Here is a 24,207-nt window from a genome sequence, read left to right on the forward strand (position 1 = left end):
CCCCCCCAACGTCGCCGCAATCTAACTACAAGTATTAACCCCTAATCTGCCGACCGGACATCGCCGCCACCTACATTATAGCTATTAACCCCTAATCTGCTGTCCCTAACATCGCCGACCCCTACATTATAGTTATTAACCCCTAATCTGTCCCCCCAACGTCGCCGCAACCTAACTACAAGTATTAACCCCTAATCTGCTGACCGGACATCGCCGCCACTATAATAAATGTATTAACCACTAAACCGCCGCACTCCCGCCTCGCAAACACTATAATACATTTTATTAACCCCTAATCTGCCCTCCCTAACATCGCCGCCACCTACCTACAATTATTAACCCCTAATCTCCCGCCCCCAATGTCGCCGCTACTATAATAAAGTTATTAACCCCTAAACCTAAGTCTAACCCTAACCCTAACACCCCCTAACTTAAATATAATTTAAATAAAACGAAATAAATTTACTATAATTAAATAAATTAATCCTATTTAAAACTAAATACTTACCTATAAAATAAACCCTAATATAGCTACAATATAACTAATAGTTACATTGTAGCTATTTTAGGATTTAGATTTATTTTACAGGCAACTGTGTATTTATTTTAACTAGGTACAATAGTTATTAAATAGTTAATAACTATTTAATGACTACCTAGCTAAAATAAATACAAATTTACCTGTAAAATAAATCCTAACCTAAGTTACAATTACACCTAACACTACACTATCATTAAATTAAATAGATAAATGAATCCTATTTAAAACTAAATACTTACCTATAAAATAAACCCTAATATAGCTACAATATAACTAATAGTTACATTGTAGCTATTTTAGGATTTAGATTTATTTTACAGGCAACTGTGTATTTATTTTAACTAGGTACAATAGTTATTAAATAGTTAATAACTATTTAATGACTACCTAGCTAAAATAAATACAAATTTACCTGTAAAATAAATCCTAACCTAAGTTACAATTACACCTAACACTACACTATCATTAAATTAAATAGATAAATGAATCCTATTTAAAACTAAATACTTACCTATAAAATAAACCCTAATATAGCTACAATATAAATAATAATTACATTGTAGCTATCTTAGGATTTATATTTATTTTACAGGCAACTTTGTATTTATTTTAACTAGGTACAATAGCTATTAAATAGTTATTGACTATTTAATAGCTACCTAGTTAAAATAATTACTAAATTACCTGTAAAATAAATCCTAACCTAAGTTACAATTAAACCTAACACTACACTATCATTAAATAAATTAAATAAATTAACTACAAGTACCTACAATTAAATAAACTAAACTAAATAAAAAAAAAAAAACACTAAATTACAAAAAATAAAAAAATATTACAAGAATTTTAAACTAATTACACCTAATCTAAGCCCCCTAATAAAATAACAAAGCCCCCCAAAATAAAAAAAATGCCCTACCCTATACTAAATTACAAAAGTTAACAGCTCTATTACCTTACCAGCCCTTAAAAGGGCCTTTTGCGGGGCATGCCCCAAAGAAAACAGCTCTTTTGCCTGTAAAAAAAAACCACAATACCACCCCACAACATTACAACCCACCACCCACATACCCCTACTCTAAACCAAACCCCCCTTAATTAAACCTAACACTAAGTCCCTGAAGATCTCCCTACCTTGAGTCGTGTTCACCCAGCCGGGCCGAAGTCTTCATCCGATGGGGCAGAAGAGGACATCCAGACCGGCAGAAGTCTTCATCCAAGAGGGGCAAGAAGAGGTCTTCCATCCATCAGAAAAGTACCAAAAAAAAAAAAACGCTAAATTACCAAAAATAAAAAAATATTACAAGAATTTTAAACTAATTATACCTAATCTAAGCCCCCTACTAGCTATTAATATAGCTACAATATAACGAATAGTTACATTGTAGCTATTTTAGGATTTATATTTATTTTACAGGCAACTTTGTATTTATTTTAACTAGGTACAATAGTTATTAAATAGTTAATAACTATTTAATAATTACCTAGCTAAAATAAATACAAATTTACCTGTAAAATAAATCCTAACCTAAGTTACAATTACACCTAGCACTACACTATCATTAAATTAATTAAATAAATGAATCCTATTTAAAACTAAATACTTACCTGTAAAATAAACCCTAATATAGCTACAATATAACTAATAGTTACATTGTAGCTATTTTAGGATTTATATTTATTTTACAGGCAACTTTGTATTTATTTTAACTAGGTAAAATAGCTATTAAATAGTTATTTACTGTTTAATAGCTACCTAGTTAAAATAATTACAAAATTACCTGTAAAATAAATCCTAACCTAAGTTACAATTAAACCTAACGCTACACTATCATTAAATAAATTAAATAAATTAACTACAAGTACCTACAATTAAATACAATTAAATAAACTAAACTAAAGTACAAAAAAACCCACTAAATTACAAAAAAATTAAAAAATATTACAAGAATTTTAAACTAATTACACGTAATCTAAGCCCCCTAATAAAATAACAAAGCCCCCAAAATAAAAAAATGCCCCAACCTATACTAAATTACAAAAGTTAACAGCTCTAATACCTTACCAGCCTTTAAAAGGGCCTTTTGCGGGGCATGCCCCAAAGAAAACAGCTCTTTTGCCTGTAAAAAAAAAAACACAATACCACCCCCCAACACTAAAACCCACCACCCCCATACCCCTACTCTAACCCAAACCCCCCTTAAATAAACCTAACACTACCCCCCTGAAGATCTCCCTACCTTGAGTTGTGTTCACCCAGCTGGGCCGAAGTCTTCATCCGATGGGGCAGAAGAGGACATCCAGACCGGCAGAAGTCTTCATCCAAGCGGGGCAAGAAGAGGTCTTCCATCCATCAGAAAAGTACCAAAAAACAAACAAACACTAACGGCTAGATTTGGAGTTTTGTCGGTAACGACCCGAAAAACTAACGCCGGCTTTTTTCTGGCTGCACCATAAAAATAACTCTGGTATTGAGAGTCCACATAAAGGCTGCGTTAGGCTCCAAAAAAGGAGCGTAGAGCATTTTTAACGCAGCTTCAACTCTCAATACCAGAGTTCCTTACGGACGCGGCCAGCCTCAAAAACGTGCTCGTACACAATTCTCCCATAGGAAACAATGGGGCTGTTTGAGCTGAAAAAAAACCTAACACCTGCAAAAAAGCCGCGTTCAGCTCTTAACGCAGCCCCATTGTTTGCTATGGGGAAACACTTCCTACGTCTGCACCTAACACTCTAACATGTACCCCGAGTCTAAACACCCCTAACCTTACACTTATTAACCCCTAATCTGCCGCCCCCGCTATCGCTGACACCTGCATTTTATTTTTAACCCCTAATCTGCCGCTCCGTAAACCGCCGCTACTTACATTATCCCTATGTACCCCTAATCTGCTGCCCCTAACACCGCCGACCCCTATATTATATTTATTAACCCCTAATCTGCCCCCCTCAACGTCGCCTCCACCTGCCTACACTTATTAACCCCTAATCTGCCGAGCGGACCGCACTGCTATTATAATAAAGTTATTAACCCCTAATCCGCCTCACTAACCCTATAATAAATAGTATTAACCCCTAATCTGCCCTCCCTAACATCGCCGACACCTAACTTCAATTATTAACCCCTAATCTGCCGACCGGAGCTCACCGCTATTCTAATAAATGGATTAACCCCTAAAGCTAAGTCTAACCCTAACACTAACACCCCCCTGAATTAAATATAATTTTAATCTAACGAAATTAATTATCTCTTATTAAATAAATTATTCCTATTTAAAGCTAAATACTTACCTGTAAAATAAATCCTAATATAGCTACAATATAAATTATAATTATATTATAGCTATTTTAGGATTAATATTTATTTTACAGGTAACTTTGTATTTATTTTAACCAGGTACAATAGCTATTAAATAGTTAAGAACTATTTAATAGCTAAAATAGTTAAAATAATTACAAAATTACCTGTAAAATAAATACTAACCTAAGTTACAATTAAACCTAACACTACACTATCAATAAATTAATTAAATAAACTACCTACAATTACCTACAATTAACCTAACACTACACTATCAATAAATTAATTCAATACAATTCCTACAAATAAATACAATTAAATAAACTAGCTAAAGTACAAAAAATAAAAAAGAACTAAGTTACAAAAAATAAAAAAATATTTACAAACATAAGAAAAATATTACAACAATTTTAAACTAATTACACCTACTCTAAGCCCCCTAATAAAACAACAAAGCCCCCCAAAATAGAATGCGAAGCCAATAGAATGCGAGCTCAATCTGATTGGCTGATTGGATCAGCCAATCGGATTGAACTTGATTCTGATTGGCTGATTCCATCAGCCAATCAGAATATTCCTACCTTAATTCCGATTGGCTGATAGAATCCTATCAGCCAATCGGAATTCGAGGGACGCCATCTTGGATGACGTCCCTTAAAGGAACCGTCATTCTTCAGTTGGACGTCGCCGGAAGAAGATGGGTCCGCGATGGAGGTCTTCAGGATGGAGCCGGTCGTCATCGGATGAAGATAGAAGATGCCGCTTGTATCAAGATGGTTGCCGGTCCGGATCGCCTCTTCTTCCCGGATAGGATGAAGACTTTGGAGCCTCTTCTGGACCTCTTCAGCCACCGGATGATGGATCGCCAACCCCCGCTTGGGTTGGATGAAGATTTTGGAGCCAGGACGGATCGGTGATACCTGGTGAGGTGAAGACAAGGTAGGATGATCTTCAGGGGCTTAGTGTTAGGTTTATTTAAGGGGGGTTTGGGTTAGATTAGGGGTATGTGGGTGGTGGGTTGTAATGTTGGGGGGGGTATTGTATGTTTTTTTTTACAGGCAAAAGAGCTGAACTTCTTGGGGCATGCCCCACAAAGGGCCCTGTTCCGGGCTGGTAAGGTAAAAGAGCTTTTAACTTTAGTAATTTAGAACAGGGTAGGGCATTTTTTATTTTGGGGGGCTTTGTTGTTTTATTAGGGGGCTTAGAGTAGGTGTAATTAGTTTAAAATTGTTGTAATATTTTTCTTATGTTTGTAAATATTTTTTTATTTTTTGTAACTTAGTTCTTTTTTATTTTTTGTACTTTAGCTAGTTTATTTAATTGTATTTATTTGTAGGAATTGTATTTAATTAATTTATTGATAGTGTAGTGTTAGGTTAATTGTAAGTAATTGTAGGTAGTTTATTTAATTAATTTATTGATAGTGTAGTGTTAGGTTTAATTGTAACTTAGGTTAGTATTTATTTTACAGGTAATTTTGTAATTATTTTAACTATTTTAGCTATTAAATAGTTCTTAACTATTTAATAGCTATTGTACCTGGTTAAAATAAATATTAATCCTAAAATAGCTATAATATAATTATAATTTATATTGTAGCTATATTAGGATTTATTTTACAGGTAAGTATTTATCTTTAAATAGGAATAATTTATTTAATAAGAGTTAATTAATTTCATTAGATGTAAATTATATTTAACTTAGGGGGGTGTTAGTGTTAGGGTTAGACTTAGCTTTAGGGGTTAATACATTTATTAGAGTAGCGGTGAGCTCCGGTCGGCAGATTAGGGGTTAATAATTGAAGTTAGGTGTCGGCGATGTTAGGGAGGGCAGATTAGGGGTTAATACTATTTATTATAGGGTTAGTGATGCGGATTAGGGGTTAATAACTTTATTATAGATGCGCTCAGGTCCGCTCGGCAGATTAGGGGTTAATAAGTGTAGGCAGGTGGAGGCGACGTTGTGGGGGGCAGATTAGGGGTTAATAAATATAATATAGGGGTCGGCGGTGTTAGGGGCAGCAGATTAGGGGTACATAAGGATAACGTAGGTGTCGGCACTTTGTGGTCGGCAGATTAGGGGTTAATAAGTGTAGGCAGATGGAGGCGACGTTGAGGGGGGCAGATTAGGGGTTAATAAATATAATACAGGGGTCGGCGGTGTTAGGGGGAGCAGATTAGGGGTACATAAGGATAACGTAGGTGGCGGTCGGCAGATTAGGGGTTAAAAAAATTTATTCGAGTGTCAGCGATGTGGGGGGACCTCGGTTTAGGGGTACATAGGTAGTTTATGGGTGTTAGTGTACTTTAGAGTACAGTAGTTAAGAGCTTTAGAAACCGGCGTTAGCCCAGAAAGCTCTTAACTACTGACTTTTTTCCTGCGGCTGGAGTTTTGTCGTTAGATGTCTAACGCTCACTTCAGAAACGACTCTAAATACCGGAGTTAGAAAAATCCCATTGAAAAGATAGTATACGCAATTGACGTAAGGGGATCTGCGGTATGGAAAAGTCGCGGCTGAAAAGTGAGCGTTAGACCCTATTTTGAGTGACTCCAAATACCGGCGGTAGCCTAAAACCAGCGTTAGGAGCCTCTAACGCTGGTTTTCACGGCTAACGCCAAACTCCAAATCTAGGTCTAAATTACCAAAAATAATAAAATATTACAATAATTTTAAACTAATTACACCTAATCTAAGCCCCCTACTAGCTATCAATATAGCTACAATATAACTAATAGTTACATTGTAGCTATTTTAGGATTTATATTTATTTTACAGGCAACTTTGTATTTATTTTAACTAGGTACAATAGTTATTAAATAGTTAATAACTATTTAATAACTACCTAGCTAAAATAAATACAAATTTACCTGTAAAATAAATCCTAACCTAAGTTACAATTACACCTAACACTACACTATCATTAAATTAATTAAATAAATGAATCCTAATTAAAACTAAATACTTACCTGTAAAATAAACCCTAATATAGCTACAATATAACTAATAGTTAAATTGTAGCTATTTTATGATTTATATTTATTTTACAGGCAACTTTGTATTTATTTTAACTATGTACAATGGTTATTAAATAGTTATTGACTATTTAATAGCTACCTAGTTAAAATATTTACAAAATTACCTGTAAAATAAATCCTAACCTAAGTTACAATTAAACCTAACACTACACTATCATTAAATAAATTAAATAAATTAACTAAAAGTATCTACAATTAAATACAATTAAATAAACTAAACTAAAGTACAAAAACCCCCCCACTAAATTACAAAAAATAAAAAAATATTACAAGAATTTTAAACTAATTACACCTAATCTAAGCCCCCTAATAAAATAACAAAGCCCCCAAAATAAAAAAAATGCCCTACCCTATACTAAATTACAAAAGTTAACAGCTCTATTACCTTACCAGCCCTTAAAAGGGCCTTTTGTGGGGCATGCCCCAAAGAAAACAGCTCTTTTGCCTGTAAAAAAAAACACAATACCCCCCACATTACAACCCACCACCCACATACCCCTACTCTAACCCAAACCCCCCTTAAATAAACCTAACACTAAGCCCCTGAATATCTCCCTACCTTGAGTCGTGTTCACCCAGCCGGGCCGAAGTCTTCATCCGATGGGGCAGAAGAGGACATCCAGACTGGCAGAAGTCTTCATCCAAGCGGGGCAAGAAGAGGTCTTCCATCCATCAGAAGTCTTCATCCAGGCGGCATCTTCTATCTTCATCCATCCGGAGCGGAGCGGCAGCATCCTGAAGACATCCGACACAGAGCATCCTCTTCTTTCTTGATCCGACAACTAAATGACGGTACCTTTAAGTGACGTCATCCAAGATGGCGTCCCTTGAATTCCGATTGGCTGATAGGATTCTATCAGCCAATCGGAATTAAGTTAGGAAAAATTCTGTTCCGATCAGCCAATAGAATGCAAGCTCAATCTGATTGGCTGATTGGATCAGCCAATCGGATTGAACTTGAATCTGATCGGCTGATTGAATCAGCCAATCAGATTTTTCCTACCATAATTCCGATTGGCTGATAGAATCCTATCAGCCAATCGGAATTCAAGGGACGCCATCTTGGATGACGTCACTTAAAGGTACCGTCATTTAGTCGTCGGATCAAGAAAGAAGAGGATGCTCCGGGTCGGATGTCTTCAGGATGCTGCCGCTCCGCTCCGGATGGATGAAGATAGAAGATGCCGCCTGGATGAAGACTTCTGATGGATGGAAGACCTCTTCTTGCCCAGCTTGGATGAAGACTTCTGCCAGTCTGGATGTCCTCTTCTGCCCCATCGGATGAAGACTTCGGCCCGGCTGGGTGAACACGACTCAAGGTAGGGAGATCTTCGGGGGGTAGTGTTAGGTTTATTTAAGGGGGGTTTGGGTTAGAGTAGGGGTATGTGGGTGGTGGGTTGTAATGTGGGGGGGTATTGTGGGTTTTTTTACAGGCAAAAGAGCTGTTTTCTTTGGGGCATGCCCAGCAAAAGGCCCTTTTAAGGGCTGGTAAGGTAATAGAGCTGTTAACTTTTGTAATTTAGTATAGGGTAGGGCATTTTTTTATTTCGGGGGGCTTTGTTATTTTATTAGGGGGCTTAGATTAGGTGTAATTAGTTTAAAATTCTTGTAATATTTTTTTATTTTTTGTAATTTAGTGTTTGTTTTTTTGTACTTTAGTTTAGTTTATTTAATTGTAGGTACTTGTAGTTAATTTATTTAATGATAGTGTAGTGTTAGGTTTAATTGTAACTTAGGTTAGGATTTATTTCACAGTTAATTTTGTAATTATTTTAACTAGGTAGCTATTAAATAGTCAATAACTATTTAATAGCTATTGTACCTAGTTAAAATAAATAAAAAGTTGCCAGTAAAATAAATATAAATCCTAAAATAGCTACAATGTAACTATTAGTTATATTGTAGCTATATTAATAGCTAGTAGGGGGCTTAGATTAGGTGTAATTAGTTTAAAATTCTTGTAATATTTTTTATTTTTGGTAATTTAGTGTTTGTTTTTTTTGGTACTTTTCTGATGGATGGAAGACCTCTTCTTGCCCCGCTTGGATGAAGACTTCTGCCGGTCTGGATGTCCTCTTCTGCCCCATCGGATGAAGACTTCGGCCCGGCTGGGTGAACACGACTCAAGGTAGGGAGATCTTCAGGGGCTTAGTGTTAGGTTTATTTAAGGGCGGTTTGGGTTAGAGTAGGGGTATGTGGGTGGTGGGTTTTAATGTTGGGGGGTGGTATTGTGTTTTTTTTTTTACAGGCAAAAGAGCTGTTTTCTTTGGGGCATGCCCCGCAAAAGGCCCTTTTAAGGGCTGGTAAGGTAATAGAGCTGTTAACTTTTGTAATTTAGTATAGGGTAGGGCATTTTTTTTATTTTGGGGGCTTTGTTATTTTATTAGGGGGCTTAGATTAGGTGTAATTAGTTTAAAATTCTTGTAATATTTTTTTATTTTTTGTAATTTAGTGGGGGGGTTTTTGTACTTTAGTTTAGTTTATTTAATTGTATTTAATTGTAGATACTTTTAGTTAATTTATTTAATTTATTTAATGATAGTGTAGTGTTAGGTTTAATTGTAACTTAGGTTAGGTAATTTTGCAATTATTTTAACTAGGTAGCTATTAAATAGTCAATAACTATTTAATAACCATTGTACATAGTTAAACTTTTGTAATTTAGTATAGGGTAGGGCATTTTTTTTATTTTGGGGGCTTTGTTATTTTATTAGGGGGCTTAGATTAGGTGTAATTAGTTTAAAATTCTTGTAATATGTTTTTATTTTTTGTAATTTAGTGGGCTTTTTTTGTACTTTAGTTTAGTTTATTTAATTGTATTTAATTGTATTTAATTGTAGGTACTTGTAGTTAATTTATTTAATGATAGTGTAGTGTTAGGTTTAATTGTAACTTAGATTAGGATTTATTTTACAGGTAATTTTGTAATTATTTTAACTAGGTAGCTATTAAATAGTCAATAACTATTTAATAGCTATTGTACCTAGTTAAAATAAATACAAAGTTGCCTGTAAAATAAATATAAATGCTAAAATAGCTACAATGTAACTATTAGTTATATTGTAGCTATATTAGGGTTTATTTTACAGGTAAGTATTTAGTTTTAAATAGGATTAATTTATTTAATCAATTTAATGATAGTGTAGTGTTAGGTGTAATTGAAACTTAGGTTAGGATTTATTTTACAGGTAAATTTGTATTTATTTTAGCTAGGTAGTTATTAAATAGTTATTAACTATTTAATAACTATTGTACCTAGTTAAAATAAATACAAAGTTGCCTGCAAAATAAATATAAATCCTAAAATAGCTACAATGTAACTATTAGTTATATTGTAGCTATATTAGGGTTTATTTTACAGGTAAGTATTTAGTTTTAAATAGGATTAATTTATTTAATTATAGTAAATTTATTTCATTTTATTTAAATTATATTTAAGTTAGGGGGTGTTAGGGTTAGGGTTAGACTTAGGTTTAGGGGTTAATAACTTTATTATAGTAGCGGCGATGTTGGGGGCGGGAGATTATGGGTTAATAATTGTAGGTAGGTGGCGGCGATGTTAGGGAGGGCAGATTAGGGGTTTATAAAATTTATTATAGTGTTTGTGAGGTGGGAGTGCGGCGGTTTAGGGGTTAATACATTTATTATAGTGGCGGCGATGTCCGGTCGCCAGATTAGGGGTTAATACTTGTTGTTAGGTTGCGGCGACATTGGGGGGGCAGATTAGGGGTTAATAACTATAATGTAGGGGTCGGCGATGTTAGGGACAGCAGATTAGGGGTTAATAGCTATAATGTAGGTGGCGGCGATGTCCGGTCGACAGATTAGGGGTTAATACTTGTAGTTAGATTGCGGTGATGTTGGGGGGGGCAGATGAGGGGTTAATAACTATAATGTAGGGGTCGTTGATGTTAGGGACAGCAGATTAGGGGTTAATAGTTATAATGTAGGTGGCGGCGATGTCCGGTCGGCAGATTAGGGGTTAATACTTGTAGTTAGATTGCGGCGATGTTGGGGGGGGCAGATTAGGGGTTAATAATTATAATGTAGGGGTCGGCGATGTTAGGGACAGCAGATTAGGGGTTAATAGCTATAATGTAGGTGGCAGCGATGTCCGGTCAGCAGATTAGGGGTTAATACTTGTAGTTAGATTGCGGCGACGTTGGGGGGGCAGATTAGGGGTTAATAACTATAATGTAGGGGTCGGCGATGTTAGGGACAGCAGATTAGGGGTTAATAGCTATAATGTAGATGGCGGCGATGTCCGGTCGGCAGATTAGGGGTTAATACTTGTAGTTAGATTGCGGCGATGTTGGGTGGACAGATTAGGGGTTAATAACTATAATGTAGGGGTCGGCGATGTTAGGGACAGCAGATTAGGGGTTAATAGCTATAATGTAGGTGGCGGAGATGTCCGGTCGGCAGATTAGGGGTTAATACTTGTAGTTAGATTGCGGCGACGTTGGGGGGGGGGCAGATTAGGGGTTAATAACTATAATGTAGGGGTCGGCAATGTTAGGGACAGCAGATTAGGGGTTAATAGCTATAATGTAGGTGTTGGCGGTGTCTGGTCAGCATATTAGGGGTTAAATAATTTTATTATAGGGTTTGCGATGTGGGGGGGCCTCGGTTTAGTGGTTCATAGGTAGTTTATGGGTGTTAGTGTACTTTAGCACTGTAGTTTAGAGCTTTATATTCCGTTGTTAGCCCATAAAGCTCTTAACTACTGACTTTATTCGGTAGATTCGGATGGCCGTGTATTACACTAGTATTTACACCTAATATACAGTACATATATGCTAGTCTAATACACAGCATATCCCACCTAAAACATACCGAATTTCGGAACCGAATAGAACCGAATTCAGCTGAATTTATTCGAATCCGAATAAATCCGAAACGAATTCATTCAAATCCAAATAAATCCGAAACGAATTCATTCAAATTTTGCCGAATTCGAATCGATCCGAACCGAAATTCGAAAAGTCTGAATCAATCCGAACCGAAAACGAACCAAATTTTTTAGCCATGCACATATCTACTCAAACAACTCACGCAGCCATTAATGTCTAAACCGTTGGCAACAAAAGTGAGTACACTTCTAAGTGGAAATGTTTGCAACATTAGAAAAATGAAACAAATTTTAACACATTTGTTCAAAGCGAATTTCGAATGTTTGTACAACATTCTAACATTCATTTAATGTAATAGTATTTCTAATGCTTTCTTTTAATGTAATATTTGAATGATGCAATATTCGAAATAGAAACATTCAAATTGATATATTTGTATCTATTATGTATCAATTTACTAAAATCCCTACCACATGAGCTATTGAACTTCTGAATAGTATTTGTTAAAGGGACACTGAATCCACATTTTTTTCTTTTACGATTCAGATAGAGCATGCAATTTTAAGCAACTTTCAAATTTACTCCTATAATCAAATTTTCTTCATTCTCTTGGTATCTTTATTTGAAATACAAGAATGTAAGTTTAGATGCCGGCCCATTTTTGGTGAATAACCTGGGTTATTCTTGCTGATTGGTGGATACATTCATCCACCATTTAAAAAGTGCTGTGCAGAGTTCTGAACCAAAAAAGCTTAGATGCCTTCTTTTTCAAATAAAGATAGCAAGTGAATGAAGAAAAATTGATAATAGGAGTAAATTAGAAAGTTGCTTAAAATTGCATGCTGTATCTGAATCACAAAAGAAAAAATTTGGATTCAGTGTCCCTTTAAATTGAATGTTAAATTTGAAATTGCAAATGTGAACATTCAATTTAATTATGAACATTCGAAATTGAAAGTGACATTCGAAAACTGTAAATAGCATTATATTACATATTTTTTTTAAGAATATTCATTCTTATCAACATTCGATTATGTAAATCGAATTTCTACAATAACATTTGTTCTAACATTCGAATATAAAAACAATCGCCCAGCCCTACTTTATACCTGCCCTCATCACAACAATGAGTTGTGAGTCCAGCTCCATTGTAAGTAATGGGGCCACATTTTTCTTCACAACTGTTCAATTTTTTTAACATAGAACAAGTTTCTCTATAAAGGATATCAAAATAAAAAACACATTTGAAACCATAAATAACAAATACATTAAAACAGATAAAAATACACCCTTTATAAAATAGTTCCCTCTTAAAGGGACACGGAACCCAATTTTTTTTTGTGTGTGATTCAGATAGAGCATTCAATTTTAAGCAACTTTCTAATTTACTCCTATTATCAATTTTTCTTTGTTCTCTAGCTATGTTTATTTGAAAAAGAAGGCATCTAAGCTTCTTTTTTGGTTCAGTCTCTGGACAGCACTTTTTTTTATTGGTGGATGAATTTATTCACCAATCAGCAAGAACAACCCAGGTTGTTCACCAATAATGGGCCGGCATCTAAACTTACATTCTTGCATTTCAAATAAAGATACCAAGAGAATGAAGAAAATGTGATAATAGGAGTAAAATAGAAAGTTGCTTAAAATTTCTTGCTCTATCTGTATCACAAAAGAAAAACTTTGGGTTCAGTGTGCCTTTTAAGTATAAAGTATACTCGTAAGTAAATTTTGAAAGAAAAAAAAAAATCAAGAAACAATAAAAATGAAACAACCTCATTGGTTTTGAAATAGTGAGATACAATTGCAAGATGAGAGACGTCACAATACAGATGCTTAGCTACGGTTCAGATGAAAAATTAATTCACACCCTTGGAAGCCCGGTACATGCTGCCCACAGACAGCCCTATGCTTCAAGGTTTCTGAAATGACTCTCTTTCTATCCAACAAGGCTACTGTTTTTGAAGCAATCACACATGCAAATATTTTCTTCTTACAAACAGTTTCTGAACATCTTGCTGCTGTCATTTTATTGTACACACATCACCACAAAACATTACAAAAGTATAGCAAGGGTTAAATACTCTACTTTGTCTCTCTCTGAACCATGAAAAAAGTTGCATGATTATGCAAAGTATTCCAATAATAGTTCATTTTCGTGTTCTGATTCACAGATAATATAATTTAATTTGTGTTGAATTGGACGTATTTATTGATGGTATTCAATTGCTATCTGAGTCATATTATTAAATATAAACAAATACATATTTAATTTACTGCATTAATATGTCATATTCTTGTGCCAATCTGTCTAAATTTCTATGTATATATGGTAAATAAATAGTAACACTTACTCACTGTCAAAGACTTTATTTAAAAGCCGAATAAAAAAGAGACTCTATAATCCTTTACTTTATTAAAGTCCATTAAAATGTATAAACATGATAAACATCACACATAAAATGTTACCAAGAGTCGTTTCTTTCAGGTAATCTTTGTCATAGATATTTCACCAGTACACTGCTTTTATTACAAACATGGGGCCAGATTACAAGTGGTGCGCTATTACAAATTGAAAGTAAAAAGTTAGCCCATGAGCAAACTCAATGCATGCTAAATTTAAGACTTCGGATATTGTGACTGCATAAACTTGTTCCCATGGACTTCAATAAAGCACACTTAAAAAAGAGAAAATAATACTTAACACTTGCGCGCTAACAGAACGCCACATAAGACCTACAACGCTAAACCCAAAGGTAGTTATCAATGTTTTACATTCCAATGTTCTTCACATAGAAGAAAATGTTATTTTTATTTTATTTATATATATATATATATATATATATATATATATATATATATATATATATATATATATATATATATACACACAGGGCTCAAAATATCCACTAGCCATTGGCAAGTGGAAATTTAATGGTGGCGAGTGAAAGTTAGTTAGTGAATGTTGAGTCTGAAGTCTGGTTGCATGGTTCCATGTTGTAAGTAGCAAAGTTGGCACATTGTATTTGCAGAATGTACATTCCTATTGCAGCACTAACAAACACACATTTTGGGCTATGTGCTAAAACTATTATCTAAAGGGATTTTATATAGCCATGAAAGTGCAAGGATATGTTATTCCTCTAGGGCTGTAGGGAAACCATTAGTGCTTAGACTGTTACTTCTGAGAGGGTAAACTGGGCAGAGAGATCAAAATTGCAGAGGGAAAGTGAAGAAGAAGGTAGAGTTAAGAGAGAATGGAGAAAAAAAGAGTGAAGAGATATGAGAAAGGGGAAATAAAAAGTATAAAGAGAAGATATGGGGCCTATCTGTCAAATGGAGCTTGATGCCCCGTGTTTCTGGCGAGCCTGCAGGCTCGCCAGAAACAGCAGTTATGAAGCAGCGGTCACAAAGACCGCTGCTCCATAACCCTGTCCGCCTGCTCTGAATAGGCAGACAGGAATCGCCACAATTCAACCCGATCGAGTACAATCGGGTTGATTGACACCTCCTGCTGGCGTGAGTCTGCAGGGGGCATCGTTGCACCGGCAGCTCTTGTGAGCTGCTGGTGCAATGTTAAATGCAGAAAGTGTATTGCTCGCCGCATTTAGCGAGGCCTTGCGGACCTGATCCTCACTGTCAGATCAGGTCCACAAGACCTTTGATAAATAGGGGCCATGGCCTGAGAGAGACTTGGACAGACTTAATTTAGGCAGAAGATGAGGGTAAAAAGAGAGATTTAAGAGTGTATTTATAAGTGTAAGTATTGTGTAAGTCTTTATTTTAATGTATTTATGTTGTGTTTGGTTCACATTTTATTTTATCCCTTACTCTTTATGCTAGGTCTTCATTCGACAAGCGCACATTTTGTTGCCACTTGTGTGCACCCATGTGTTTGTAATAAGTGGGCAAATAAGCATGGTCAGGATATTGCTTATCATGACCCATGCTAACTTAAGTACTATTTTTTTTCCCAAACTAGGACATGGTCATCTGGGATGGAAGTTAAATTGAGTTGTTATTGGAAGGAATTAACCATTTAAATTAGAGGGAATCATATGTTAAATTTAAATCATAGTAAAATAAAGAAAGTATATACTATTTGGATCTTTGTATATATAAGAAAGTAGAAAAGGAACAACGTCAGCTATTTATAACATTATACATGAAACCTACAGATAGTAAGTCCCTATTACAATTTCAGAGTTATAACCCGTTAGCTCTTAAGATGGAAATTATAAAATCAAAATTTCGTATAGTTGTATGAAATAGCATGGAACTGGGGAATAGAACTATATAACTTAACTCTATGAAAGGCAGGTTCCTCAGTAGTGGCTACAGGGAGAAACAGATTGATCAAGCGTTAAATTAATTTAAACAGCACACACAAAGAAATTTTGTTTTTTTTTTGTTTTTTTTAGAATGTATTTATTATCCAACCAAGTACAGAAAAAATAAATTAAGCACATTTGCTTTACAATTGCACCTTGCAAGGTATATCATATACTAATACAATATCTCATTGAGAAAAAGAAAAAAGACCTATAATCAAAATCATGAATTAATAACAAACGTCATAGTAAACCTTGAGATAAAATAAATAAATAACTGTATACTTGTTGGAGCTCTCATCCCTGACCTTAGTAGTTGTTAAGACTAAAGAAAAAAAAATGATATTGCGCTTAACTGTCTGTGCCTGAATTAATAAATGTTTTTCAATCAATAAATGTTTTTTTCCTTTAGCAATTAATATAAAGAAGAAAAAGCAGGTCTGATAAGATTTCAAAATGTAGCAATAAAAAAAAAAAAAAAAATGTAGCAACTATTCAAGACAAAAACTCTGTAACAATAAATACAGTGCAAATATATGCTGATCTATTAATACATAGGGATAATAATATTCCTGATAAAAAATAAAACACACTTCACCTTTATACGGTGAAAGGTAATAGTCCGTTAGGGTGAAGGATTTCCAAGATATCCTTTAAAGATTGACAAAAGTACCTTTCAAATGTGTCCGCTATGTGTTTGAATGATTCATTTACTGATGTCAGCTGGAAAATACTTTTCTCTGCTTGTGGGACTGGTTTCTCCCGGTGCAGCTTCGGGTTGGTCAAAAGGATCCTTATTTGACTCATTGTATTACCATATAAAAGAAAAAAGAAACAGAAGCGCACCAGGGCACGATTCAAGTGAAGATTTATTAATTAAAACACACACGCAACTGATAGTGTTGCACTTACGAGATTAAAAAACAATATGAGCCTGTAGATTTTATAAAGTCTTTGAGTGCGCTGGAACAGAGATGATGAACAGTTCCTGTCAGCCGGTCTTGGTAAGTACAAGGCGTCCGGACTGCCCTTTTGTACTACCGCGATGACTTTCCACACACAAGAAGACCAGGAGCAATGTCCTATATTCCTTGACGCGTTTCCCCCGAACCTCGGTCGGGCTTTATCAAGAGGTGAATGAGTACTGGTTATTTTGGCGCTCTTCAGCTTTTTAAATGTTCCTGTTGGTTAAGCACACCCCTTTTCCAGGGCCTGCTGCGGGTGTGTCATATCCTTGTATCTAAGCATCTTCTGACCAGAGCATCTTCTAAAACCAGAACATGGCCCTTATAGGACCCAATACTTTGATTTCGTATGAGGTCTTCCCAAAAAACGATATGCTTCTGAATAACCCATAGGAGCCAGAATGTGTTCCTGTATTTTACGAGGATATAAAATAATTAACGGACTCCAGATTTTAAAGAGTTCTTCAGCCCTGTCCTTAAAATAAAAAAAAGTATTATATGATTCAAAAACGAATTGTTGAAGAAGCAACTTACGAAAGTCGGAAAATCTCAAAAGAAGCCTAGTCACCAAAATTATAGTATTCAATAATCTAATATTGTTTGGCTTAACCCGTACTAAATTAGGGTGAATAAGAAAGATGACATGATAGGCTTGAATTTTGAAGCTATCTTGATGAAACTTTCCATACCAATGATTAATTTTGCCCCAGAATTGAAGTATTTTTGGACAGTAAAAAAACATATTTAAAATATCTGCGTTTACCAAACGACATTTAGGGCAATATTGTTTAATAGCTAAAGAAAATTCAGATAATCTAAAAGGGGTTAGATATGTGTTCTGTAATAACTTAGTATGTGATTCTTTCCAACTAACTGGTATATTTAATTTTTCTAGAACAGCAAAACTGTGATTAATATAGGAGGACTCAACACCAGAAAAATACTGTAACCAAAAAGTGACCAATTTGTGAAAAATAATTTGTCCCTGTTTAGCTAGAATAATATTATATAAAAGAGAAATTGTAAACTTGCCTGCAGCAAACTTTTTAATACAGTTATTTATCTCAGACCACTGATAACCACCATCATAGCCCCAATCTTGGGATTTAATATAATGACGTACTTGGAAATATGCAAATAAACTATGTCTAGGAAGTTCAAACATATTTATTATGTTATTGAAAGGAAGAATTTGATCCGAAGAAGAAAATAGTTGATGAATAAATTTAAGTCCTTTTTGGGTCCAAATCTGATATACTGAACAATGCATTCCAAGTATAAACTCTGGATTCCCTTAAATCAGTAAAAAAACCCGAGGATCTATAAACTATATCTAGTATATTGCAGCTTTTGTGCCAAGCAATAATGATATTTTTAAATTATAGTAGGTTGGATATATTTATGGGAAGTTTTGTAACTGAGCAGTGCAGTATAACGTTTAAGGAAAAGGGAGAAATAAGGTTAATTTCCATCTCAACTAGACATGTGCACCACTAAAAAATTTGGTTCGTTTTCGGTTCGGATCGATTCGGACTTTTAGAATTTCGTTTCGGATCGAATCTGATTCGGCAAAATTTGAATAAATTAGTTTCGGATTTATTCGGATCCGAATAAATTCGTTTCGGATTTATTCGGATTCGGCTGAATTCGGTTCTATTCCGTTCCGAAATTCGGTATGTTTTTACTACACTAACACCCATTTAGTACACTAAGTCACTAACACCCATAAACTACCTATGAACCACTAAACCGAGGCCCCCCCACATCGCAAACCCTATAATAACATTATTTAACCCCTAATCTGCCGATCGGATATCGCTGCCGCCTACATTATAGCTATTAACCCCTAATCTGCTGTCCCTAACACCGCCGACCCCTACATTATAGTTATTAACCCCTAATCTGCCTCCCCCAACGTCGCCGCAATCTAACTATAAGTATTAACCCCTAATCTGCCGACCCGATATCGCCGCCGTCTACATTATAGCTATTAACCCCTAATCTGCTGTCCCTAACACCGCCGACCCCTACATTATAGTTATTAACCCCTAATCTGCCTCCCCCAACGTCGCCGCAATCTAACTATAAGTATTAACCCCTAATCTGCCGACCCGATATCGCCGCCGCCTACATTATAGCTATTAACCCCTAATCTGCTGTCCCTAACACCGCCGACCCCTACATTATAGTTATTAACCCCTAATCTGCCTCCCCCAACGTCGCCGCAATCTAACTATAAGTATTAACCCCTAATCTGCCGACCCGATATCGCCGCCGCCTACATTATAGCTATTAACCCCTAATCTGCTGTCCCTAACACCGCCGACCCCTACATTATAGTTATTAACCCCTAATCTGCCTCCCCCCAACGTCGCCGCAATCTAACTACAAGTATTAACCCCTAATCTGCCGACCGCAAATCGTCGCCACTATAATAAATGTATTAACCCCTAAACCGCCGCACTCCCGCCTCGCAAACACTATAATACATTTTATTAACCCCTAATCTGCCCTCCCTAACATCGCCGCCACCTACCTACAATTATTAACCCCTAATCTCCCGCCCCCATCGTCGCCGCTACTATAATAAGGTTATTAACCCCTAAACCTAAGTCTAACCCTAACCCTAACACCCCCTAACTTAAATATAATTTAAATAAAACGAAATAAGTTTACTATAGTTAAATAAATGAATCCTATTTAAAACTAAAGACTTACCTGTAAAATAAACCCTAAGATAGCTGCAATATAACTAATAGTTACTTTGTAGCTATTTTAGGATTTATTTTTATTTTACAGGCAACTTTGTATTTATTTTAACTAGGTACAATAGTTATTAAATAGTTAATAACTATTTAATAACTACCTAGCTAAAATAAATACAAATTTACCTGTAAAATAAATCCTAACCTAAGTTACACTAACACCTAACACTACACTATCATTAAATTAACTAAATAAATGAATCATATTTAAAACAAAATACTTACCTGTAAAATAAACCCTAATATAGCTGCAATATAACTAATAGTTACATTGTAGCTATTTTAGCATTTATATTTATTTTACAGACAACTTTGTATTTATTTTAACTAGGTACAATAGCTATTACATAGTTATTGACTAATTAATAGCTACCTAGTTAAAATAATTACAAAATTACCTGTAAAATAAATCCTAACCTAAGTTACAATTAAACCTAATTAACTACAAGTACCTACAATTATCTACAATTAAATAAACTAAAGTACAAAACCCCCCCACTAAATTACAAAAAAAAACAAACACTAAATTACAAAAAATAAAAAAATATTACAAGAATTTTAAACTAATTACACCTAATCTAAGCCCCCTAATAAAATAACAAAGCCCCCCAAAATAAAAAAAATGCCCTACCCTATACTAAATTACAAAAGTTAACAGCTATATTACCTTACCAGCCCTGAACAGGGCCCTTTGCGGGGCATGCCCCAAAGAAAACAGCTCTTTTGCCTGTAAAAAAAAAAACACAATCCCCCCCCCACATTACAACCCACCACCCACATACCCCTACTCTAACCCAAACCCCCCTTAAATAAACCTAACACTACCCCCCTGAAGATCTCCCTACCTTGAGTCGTGTTCACCCAGCCGGGCCGAAGTCTTCATCCGATGGGGCAGAAGAGGACATCCAGACCGGCAGAAGTCTTCATCCAAGCGGGGCAAGAAGAGGTCTTCCATCCATCATACAAGTACCAAAATACAAACAAACACTAAATTACAAAAAATAATAAAATATTACAATAATTTTAAACTAATTACACCTAATCTAAGCCCCCTACTAGCTATTAATATAGCTTCAATATAACTAATAGTTACATTGTAGCTATTTTAGGATTTATATTTATTTTACAGGCAACTTTGTATTTATTTTAACTAGGTACAATAGCTATTAAATAGTTAATAACTATTTAATAACTACCTAGCTAAAATAAATACAAATTTACCTGTAAAATAAATCCAAACCTAAGTTACAATTACACCTAACACTACACTGTCATTAAATTAACTAAAGAAATTAATCCTATATAAAACTAAATACTTACCTGTAAAATAAACCCTAATATAGCTGCAATATAACTAATAGTTACATTGTAGCTATTTTAGCATTTATATTTATTGTACAGGCAACTTTGTATTTATTTTAACTAGGTACAATAGCTATTAAATAGATATTTACTGTTTAATAGCTACCTAGTTAAAATAATTACAAAATTACCTGTAAAATAAATCCTAACCTAAGTTACAATTAAACCTAACACTAGACTATCATTAAATAAATTAACTACAAGTACCTACAATTAAATACAATTAAAAAACTAAACTAAAGTACAACCCCCCCCCCCCACTAAATTACAAAAAATAAAAAAATATTACAAGAATTTTAAACTAATTACACCTAATCTAAGCCCCCTAATAAAATAACAAAGCCCCCCAAAATAAAAAAAATGCCCTACCCTATACTAAATTACAAAAGTTAACAGCTCTATTACCTTACCAGCCCTGAACAGGGCCTTTTGCGGGGCATGCCCCAAAGAAAACAGCTCTTTTGCCTGTAAAAAAAAACACAACCCCTCCCCCCACATTACAACCCACCACCCACATACCCCTACTCTAACCCAAACCCCCCTTAAATAAACCTAACACTACCCCCCTGAAGATCTCCCTACCTTGAGTCGTGTTCACCCAGCCGGGCCGAAGTCTTCATCCGATGGGGCAGAAGAGGACATCCAGACTGGCAGAAGTCTTCATCCAAGCGGGGCAAGAAGAGGTCTTCCATCCATCAGAAAAGTACAAAAAAACAAACAAACACTAAATTAGCAAAAATAATAAAATATTGCAATAATTTTAAACTAATTACACCTAATCTAAGCCCCCTACTAGCTATTAATATAGCTACAATATAACTAATAGTTACATTGTAGCTATTTTAGGATTTATATTTATTTTACAGGCAACTTTGTATTTATTTTAACTAGGTACAATAGCTATTAAATAGTTAATAACTACCTAGCTAAAATAAATACAAATTTACCTGTAAAATAAACCCTAACCTAAGTTACAATTACACCTAACACTACACTGTCATTAAATTAACTAAATAAATTAATCCTATATAAAACTAAATACTTACCTGTAAAATAAACCCTAATATGGCTACAATATAACTAATAGTTACATTGTAGCTATTTTAGCATTTATATTTATTTTACAGGCAACTTTGTATTTATTTTAACTAGGTACAATAGCTATTAAATAGTTATTGACTAATTAATAGCTACCTAGTTAAAATAATTACAAAATTACCTGTAAAATAAATCCTAACCTAAGTTACTATTAAACCTAACACTACACTATCATTAAATAAATTAACTACAAGTACCTACAATTAAATACAATGAAATAAACTAAACTAAAGTACAAAAAAAACAAACACTAAATTACAAAAAATAAAAAAAATTACAAGAATTTTAAACTAATTACACCTAATCTAAGCCCCCTAATAAAATAACAAAGCCCCCCAAAATAAAAAAATGCCCTACCCTATACTAAATTACAAAAGTAATCAGCTCTATTACCTTACCAGCCCTGAACAGGGCCTTTTGCGGGGGCATGCCCCATAGAAAACAGCTCTTTTGCCTGTAAAAAAAAACACAATACCCCCCCCCCCCACATTACAACCCACCACCCACATACCCCTACTCTAACCCAAACCCCCCTTAAATAAACCTAACACTACCCCCCTGAAGATCTCTCTACCGTGTCTTCACCCAGCGGGCCGAAGTCTTCATCCGATCGGGCAGAAGAGGACATCCAGACCGGCAGAAGTCTTCATCCAAGCGGGGCAAGAAGAGGTCTTCCATCCATCAGAAGTCTTGATCCAGGCGGCATCTTCTCTGTTCATCCATCCGGAGCGGAGCGGCAGCATCCTGAAGACATCCCACGCAGAGCATCCTCTTCTTTCTTGATCCGACGACTAGATGACTGTACCTTTAAGTGACGTCATCCAAGATGGCGTCCCTTGAATTCCGATTGGCTGATAGGATTCTATCAGCCAATCGGAATTAAGGTAGGAAAAATCTGATTGGCTGATTCAATCAGCCAATCAGATTCAAGTTCAATCCGATTGGCTGATCCAATCAGCCAATCAGATTGAGCTCGCATTCTATTGGCTGATCGGAACAGCCAATAGAATGCGAGGTCAATCTGATTGGCTGATTCCATCAGCCAATCGGATTGAACTTGAATCTGATTGGCTGATTAAATCAGCCAATCAGATTTTTCCTACCTTAATTCCGATTGGCTGATAGAATCCTATCAGCCAATCGGAATTCAAGGGACGCCATCTTGGATGACGTCACTTAAAGGTACAGTCACCTAGTCGTCGGATCAAGAAAGAAGAGGATGCTCTGCGTGGGATGTCTTCAGGATGCTGCCGCTCCGCTCCGGATGGATGAACAGAGAAGATGCCACCTGGATCAAGACTTCTGATGGATGGAAGACCTCTTCTTGCCCCGCTTGGATGAAGACTTCTGCCGGTCTGGATGTCCTCTTCTGCCCGATCGGATGAAGACTTCGGCCCGCTGGGTGAAGACACGGTAGAGAGATCTTCAGGGGGGTAGTGTTAGGTTTATTTAAGGGGGGTTTGGGTTAGAGTAGGGGTATGTGGGTGGTGGGTTGTAATGTGGGGGGGGGTATTGTGTTTTTTTTTACAGGCAAAAGAGCTGTTTTCTATGGGGCATGCCCCCGCAAAAGGCCCTGTTCAGGGCTGGTAAGGTAATAGAGCTGATTACTTTTGTAATTTAGTATAGGGTAGGGCATTTTTTTATTTTGGGGGGCTTTGTTATTTTATTAGGGGGCTTAGATTAGGTGTAATTAGTTTAAAATTCTTGTAATTTTTTTTATTTTTTGTAATTTAGTGTTTGTTTTTTTTGTACTTTAGTTTAGTTTATTTCATTGTATTTAATTGTAGGTACTTGTAGTTAATTTATTTAATGATAGTGTAGAGTTAGGTTTAATAGTAACTTAGGTTAGGATTTATTTTACAGGTAATTTTGTAATTATTTTAACTAGGTAGCTATTAATTAGTCAATAACTATTTAATAGCTATTGTACCTAGTTAAAATAAATACAAAGTTGCCTG

Source organism: Bombina bombina, chromosome 11, assembly GCF_027579735.1.
Source record: "Bombina bombina isolate aBomBom1 chromosome 11, aBomBom1.pri, whole genome shotgun sequence".
Classification (NCBI taxonomy): Eukaryota; Metazoa; Chordata; class Amphibia; order Anura; family Bombinatoridae; genus Bombina; species Bombina bombina.